This window comes from Urocitellus parryii, chromosome 9, assembly GCF_045843805.1.
Source record: "Urocitellus parryii isolate mUroPar1 chromosome 9, mUroPar1.hap1, whole genome shotgun sequence".
NCBI classification, from domain to species: domain Eukaryota; kingdom Metazoa; phylum Chordata; class Mammalia; order Rodentia; family Sciuridae; genus Urocitellus; species Urocitellus parryii.
This window is the reverse complement of record NC_135539.1, coordinates 66,288,630-66,296,287: the sequence shown is the minus strand read 5'-3', so window position 1 is coordinate 66,296,287 and position 7,658 is coordinate 66,288,630.

Here is a 7,658-nt window from a genome sequence, read left to right as displayed (position 1 = left end):
GTGAAACATTGATATTCTGCTTTATTCCCTAATTCACTATGCATATTTCACTAAATTGTGTTATATTTTTCATTTGGGTCCTTTCTGTTAACTATTTTGTGAATTCTAAAATTGCTTTTTATAAGATTATATAATCTGTTTAGCAATAAGTTTATGTAAATGGAACTGTCATCACTGAAAATAAGAATCTATACATACCTAAGAAGGAAAGGATTTTATGAAATGTTAAATTAGGAAAAGTTAGTAAAACAGGAAACTATAACATATCAGTGAAATATGACAATTTCTATCACTTACACTGATTTTTATCCTATAGACAATCCTTCAAGCTTTTTTATAAACAGAATTTGAAAGCATTGGTGAAAACTTTGTTAATTAAATGTTTATATATAAATATTTTGAAAATTCATTTTAAACTTTTTTTACATCCCTTGTGAGATTTAAAATACATCTTTTTCATTCCTTTGTTAATCCTAGGACAGACATAAAATAAAAGATAATGTTTAATAAATATAAAAGACAGTATATGATAGATTTTCACTAGCCAGATGCTTTTGAAGATAGGCTAACAGTTTCACAGTGAACCCAAAATGTATTGTTACATAACTGTAACAGAAACTCAATTCTTGCTTATGTAATAGCACTATGCTGTAAACAAGTCAATAAGACCCCTTTTTCCACACTGTTGCATAGAAACCCAGACTTTCAGACTGGGTAGATTCTATCCTGTGCAGAGCTGGGGAGTGCCGTGTTGAGGCCTGAGTAAGCAATCACAGTTGCTTTAGCAAAGTAACTCCAGCTCTTAGCTATCTTATAAGGTTAAATTTCCCATTTCCAGCACTGTCCATGTGAACTAGAGTGGGGTGTCCCATGTTTCGTGGTCACTCAGAGACTCAATCTCCTTGGTCTAGTGGCTCCCCTGATACAGTCGGCCTTCCCTGCCAGAGTTAAGGATAAGATTTCCAGTATTTTATTTGTAAAATTATTGCTATACATACTTTTTAAAAAAGTAATTCAAAATCATTAACAATGCAAAAATATTCTGATTATTTCAGCCTTATAAATGTTATGCTTTGGAGTCATGAGTGGGAGCTGCCTTAAATGTTAAAATAATAACTGTGACTTTAATAACAGATTTTTTTCTTGCTTTCTGTAAATGCTCACTAAGAAGTCCAGCTGTTTTTCCATGACCCACAGTGTTGTGCTAGATGTACTTCATCCCTTTTGTCTCTCACAGCCTTCCTAGGGAAACCTGCATGTCCATTGTTCCCGGGAGAACATTCGACACCATGGGACCCCAGCCTTGGAGAAATCCAGTGCAGTCTCTTTCCATTCTCTCTCTCTCTCTCTCTCTCTCTCTCTCTCTCTCTCTCTCTCTCTCTCTCTCTCTCCCTGCCTTGTTTTCCTGGGCCATCCTATCAATCGGAAGAGGCATAGACACCTGACTCAGAGGGTCAGCCAGTCACTGATCAGATTCTCTTGAGATCATGAAAGACAGACTGCAGTCTTATGGTAGTAGACACCTGAGCCTAAAAGGTCAAATGTCATTACTATAGCTAGTTTGACTTGGTTTCTGTTCCTGCTCCAAAGAACTCTTGAGTAGAATAAAGATTGGATGTAACCTGATCCTTTGCTATAATCTCTTCTGCTTGAGTTCTTGAAATGCAGCCTTTTTCCTACCCTTTGTAACCAATGTACTCAAAACACTGAGGTTCTAGAGGCTTCCCAGACCTACACACATGATCTCCTCTGCCCAGAAAACTAGCCTTTTCTACCTCTCTTCCTATGAGTCTACTTAGCAAATCCCTAGCCCTCAAGGGTCAGTTCACATCACATTTCTGTAGCACCCCTCTTTGATTCCTTAGAATCCAGCTTTATGTTATAGCATTAATCATGTTGTATTATATGTGTCTGGATATTTTTCTGTTTCCCGTGAGACTGCAAGTTTCCTGAGGGAAAAGGTTATGTATCCTTTATCTGCATTCCTTAGATACTATAAAATAGCTGGTGGAGAGAATATAATAAAGAAATCTTTTATTGAATAAATTCTTCAACAATATCGAAACATGAATTTTAATGACCCAGTAGTATTTTTTCTCATGACATAAATCAAAGGATAGGAATTTTTTGTTTCCAAATAAACCAGTTGATATCATACCAAATAGTTGGTACCTGATCAAGTCAGGAAGAGGCAATTTCATGTAGTGGTGAAGCGTTGGGAGATGGAGTGAAGCAGACTCAGGTTCATGTCTCAGTTCAGACACTGACGGTGCTAAATCTTTCTCCACTATGCTTTCCTTTTCTGTAAGATAACTCATAACTGTGCTTTGTAGCATTATGATGTGAATGACGGAAACAATATTTTTGTAACAGCACAGTCAGAAAGATGGCATTTGGAAAGACTATAAGTTTTTTGCTAACACTTCGTAGTAAGAATTCTTTTAGTTCTGTAGTAGTTTTATCCAGTTGGTACTAGGCTCATTATCATACTGTCAATAGAATTTGCCAAACTAATAAAATCTGGTTGCAGGAAAGGACCTGATTGAAAGGCTTACAAATCTAACCTAAGATTAGCATAGCCTGGTTAAACTCCTGAGTGGCACACACAGATGATAACAACTCTATATTCAGTAACTTCTATCATTAGTAACTGGCCAAATTTTGGCAATACTTTCTAAGTACCTCAGAACAGACATTCCAAAATGAAAGATAAACTTTAAGTAATTGTTCCAGAGTCACTGAGGGGAAATATCTGCAAGACTGTTTCCAATAAAGCCTCATGGGTAATATTTACTAGTGAATTAATGGAGCTCAGGACCTGATCTCAAGTCTGGGAGTACAGTTCATTATTCTCAGGACCTTAGAGAAAAACTGCATATGAAATAAAATGCACTTGAACTTGAGCAACATCTTGAAGAAACATCTCTCATCTAAATAAGTCCAATCAGTGCATTCATCCCCAGTGATCAAGATATAAGGAAGTCAAACCATAATCGAAAGGTAATTAGGCTAGAATAGAGTAGAAAGAAAAAAGAAATATAGATTATTCTACAATAATCTCTTCAGCTAACATAGCTCATTCATTGTCCTTCAACAAATATTGGTTGTGTCTATTACATGCTAGAAACTTCTAGTAGCTGGGCACATAGGAGTGAACACAAAATAGTTATGCTAGGAAGATATAAAGCATCACACAAATGTGTTTATAATTATAAATTTGGTGTTTTGGGAAAAAAATAGTATATTATACAAGAGACTATCAAGGGAGTCCTAAATCAGATTCTGCAGGAGCTTACATCTAAAATTAGACTAGGGAATTTTAGTAGAAATTTGGAGACGTGGGAAAGAGAAGAGCTGCAGAAGGAAAAGAATTCAAAGCAGAATAACATGCAAAGGATCTGAGGTACCCATAGGAGGGAGGCAGCCATTGGGAGGAAGGTACTAACTAAAGATGAAAAAGAAGCTGGGCCATTCATGTGTTTTAGGCAGAGAGGTGGCACCATGCAAACTACACTTATTATTTATTTATGGAAGTACTGGGGATCCAACTCAGGATCTTGCACATGCTAGACAAGCTTTCCACCTCTGAGCAAAATGCCCAACCCTGTAATCTATTTTTAAGTAGTCCCTTACTACATGGATTGAAGATGGTATAGATCAAGGTTACATAAGGAAGTTGAAGCTCAGTTGTTGACCTCAAGACATATTTAGGCAGTAAAAATATTTAGGACAGGAAGAGGAAAGTTTCAAGGATGACAACAAAATTCTGAGTTGAGCAACCAGGATGTTGGGGTGTCACTTTCTGAGTTGAGGAAATCTAGGGGAGAATATAAAGAAGAAATCAAGAATACAATTTTAGATATGCTTACAACAATTTTGTGACATTCAATTGGAAATTTAGATTGAGCAAGAGATAGATTGAGACGGGGAGAGATTCGAATCAGAAAACGGATCTGGGGTAGGATGATAAATCTGGGAACTCATCAGAGTGAATAAGATTGTCACCTGGGACAAAGCAATGTCAAATGAATGTGCACTCTACCGTTTGGAAACCTGATGGGAGACTTGGAATAAGTAGATAAAACATCAGAGAAGTCAGAATAGGTTCTTAACACCTTTCCAAGACTTCTTCTTCCCTGCCCATATCTACACTGTTGTTCCTGCCTCTGTTTTGTTTTTGTTGTCCAAAGTCTCTCATCAAAATCCTTTTCTCTCTCTAGATAGGGTAATGTCACTGGCCAATGCTATAGCATGAGCATATGACTCCATGTGCCTATTAATACAGATTGTAACTTCAATATCTCAAGAATGCTTTAAAGCAGTGAAGGAGGCTACTCCTTGCTAATATCCCAACTCTCATGAGGACCATCGAATTCTCCCATTTCCAAGTTTTTAGCAAATCAGGCAAGGTGATTTGTTCATATTTTAATCATTTTTTTTTTCTGCTGCTGTGCCCAAAAGACCTGACAAGAACAATTTTACAGGAGGAAAAGTTTATTCTGGGGCTCACAGTTTCAGAGGTCTCAGTCTATAGATGGCTAACTCCACTGCTCTGGGCCATAAGTGAGGCAGAACATCATGACAGAAGAGTGTGGTGGAGGAAAAGTGGCTCAGGACATGAAACCAGGAAGCAGAGAGAGACACACTCCAAATGACCCACCTCCTCCAGTCACACCCTACCTGCCTGTAGTTACCACCCAGTTAATCTATATTAGAGGATTAATGCAACAACTAGGTTAATGCTCTCATAACCCAATCTTTTCACATCTAAGCTTTCTTGCATTGTCTCACACAATGAGCTTTTGGGGTACACCTCATAACTAAACCATAACAGTTTATAAACACCGATTAAGAAACAAACATGGATAAGGGACAAAAAGAGCAAGATGACTTTTTGGAGGGTTACTTTCTTTTCTTTTTTTCTTTTTTTTTTTTTTTTTTGAGAGAGAGAGAGAGAGAGAATTTTTAATATTTGTTTTCTAGTTCTCGGCGGACACAACATCTTTGTTGGTATGTGGTGCTGAGGATCGAACCGGGCCGCATGCATGCCAGGCGAGCGCACTAGCGCTTGAGCCACATCCCCAGCCCGGAGGGTTACATTCTTATGAGAGATGTCATATATATATTTAAATCAACAAGTTTTATTCTAATAGAAAGTTGTATGGCTTGGAGAATCACTGTTTCCTCATTTGTAAAAGAAATTGAACTTGATTTTATCCAACCCTCCTTTGAGTTCTGTCTATAACTATAAAGCTAAACTATACAATACTATTTTCAACTTAGCTCCAACAAAAGTTTGTCTTCAAACTGATCAGAGTGCTAGAAAACACTCAGGGATCCAGAGCCCATGAGTTGCCTCAACACTTACCAACCTTAAACCATCAACTGCCACACTAGAAAGAATGTTAAGCAAAGTGAAAATGTCACTAATTTTTAGATCTTTAGAGGACGAAAACTCCTTTAATAATTCAAGGTTGTCAACCACAGGGTGTTGCTCACTCTAAAGATTTTGAAATACAAAATCTAAGAAACTAATGCTAAAAGGAAGTATATAGGAACAACAAGAGAACAGAGGAGGGGAGAGGGATGGGAGGAGAAAAGTAAAATAAAGAAATGAGATATGCCCTTTTGTCTAGAAAGAGTGATCCCACTCTCGATGATCATGCCATATTCTCCATATTCTTAGGATGATATTAGCCTACTCAGGACAGGGTCTCATATCTTCATAGTAAAAAAAAAAAGTGATGAGTGAGGTCAGAGGTGGTAGCATGTTTTCCCCCCACACACATTATATACCTGATGAAATGGAAGTAAAACTAGCACCTGAGTAAGTGAACGCCAATTAGACCTACAAACTGAAAAATATTGTTCCACCAGATTGGTGTAAAAGGGTCATGCACATATTATTTTTAAAAACTTCACATGGAGATATGGCCTTTAGATGCAAAATGCTTATTCTAAAGAGTGCTGCTTGTATAGGTAGTAAGACTGGATAGGTGATATATATGTACATTTGTTAAAAAGTGTCATAACTTAGGCACTTGAGTGTGATCTATGAAGCAAGAGAACATTTATTTAATTGACATTGCTAATGAAGAAAATATGTGTGGAATTCTTTTGGAATAAAAAGTATTCATCCCACCCCTAAACCTCTGCCACCAGGTTCTCCTTCCCTGAAACAACCAATGTTATAATTTTAATTACTTTTCAGAAATACTTTATAAAAGCAAGGGCACATACACACACAAATATACATATATAGTTATATGACAGGCATATCTAGATCGCTTTCACTTTTGTTTTAATTCAAAGGAAAGCATGCAATAATATTTGCCTTTTTCAGTGAGTAATATTGTAGAACTCTTTTGTCAATACAGAATGTTCTATATTTCTTCTAATGAGTGTATAGTCTTGAACTGCATAGATAAATATACTTCACCAGTGCCCTGTTGATAGGTATTTAAGTTGTTTCATTCTTTTAATATTTGCTTTTAAAAGAAATGAACTTGAAAATATATCATGTTGTATATTTTGGATATATTTGTAGGATATTATTCCCAGGAATTAAAAAACTGAGTTAAAAGTTACAAGGTGCACTTGTAATATTATAAGGAACTAGTTTTATTTTGCTCCCCCACCCCAAAGGTATGATTAGGTGGTATATACACATGGTCCAAAATTTTAACCTAATCAGAGATAAATAAGGAGAATAAGTAAGTTATCCCTCATGTCCTCTTCCTATAGTCACTTTATTCTTCTCAGAAGCAACCGTAAGGACCAATTTTTGTGTATCTTTCCAAATAATAGTCCATAAATATGTATGTGCATAATATAAAAATACCCATGTATTTATATAGAGGAGAGTTACACCTATTTGACAGATACTTGGTTGTCTTTTTTTCAGTCTCTAGGGAATCAGAAGACTCCTGCCAAAAAAGACATCCTGTATCAATATAAGCATTCAAGTTAGAAATAGATTTTTTGTTGTCTCATTCTTTATCAGCCACACAATATCAATAGTGTGGATCTCATTAAGGAAGGAATGGTTTTATTGGCTTTCAAAGTGCCTATGTTTTCATTCTGGATAGAAGAGAGGCAATGGATATGAGATCCTGCCCTGCTCTGGGCCACACTGTGTTGAATTTGCCTGTCTAGATTTCTTGAAACCATCTGAGATCTGCTTTCAACCCCCTGGTGGTGAGGTCTTCATTGGGTCTACTTCTTCCAGTATTTTATGTTTTTCTGTTTCTTGATTTCCTTTTCCAATACTGGGCAGCTATTCACTTATTTAGATTGCAAGCTACATACAGAAAAACCTCGGTTGGCACACAATAGAATCTCCTCTATTCACTTTCATCTCTCCATGCGAACAGCACACTTGGTTCTTCTCTTTCACACTATCTTGCTAAAGCAGTCAACTTGCCACAGTATTCGAACTTTTTCCAACTAGTTTCCTGGAAGAGGTAGATAGGCATGTGGCTTTTCTTCCATGACAGTCCAAGTGACAATTTACCAAATGGTTTGCCAAGGAATAACAAGGGTCAACAGCTTTCCCATCACCTACATACCGCCTTATTCAATGACTATTATGAGGACTTGAACTTTTCTAAGATCCAGAAATCAAAGTCTTCCCTTTTATAGGACTCTATTCCAATGAT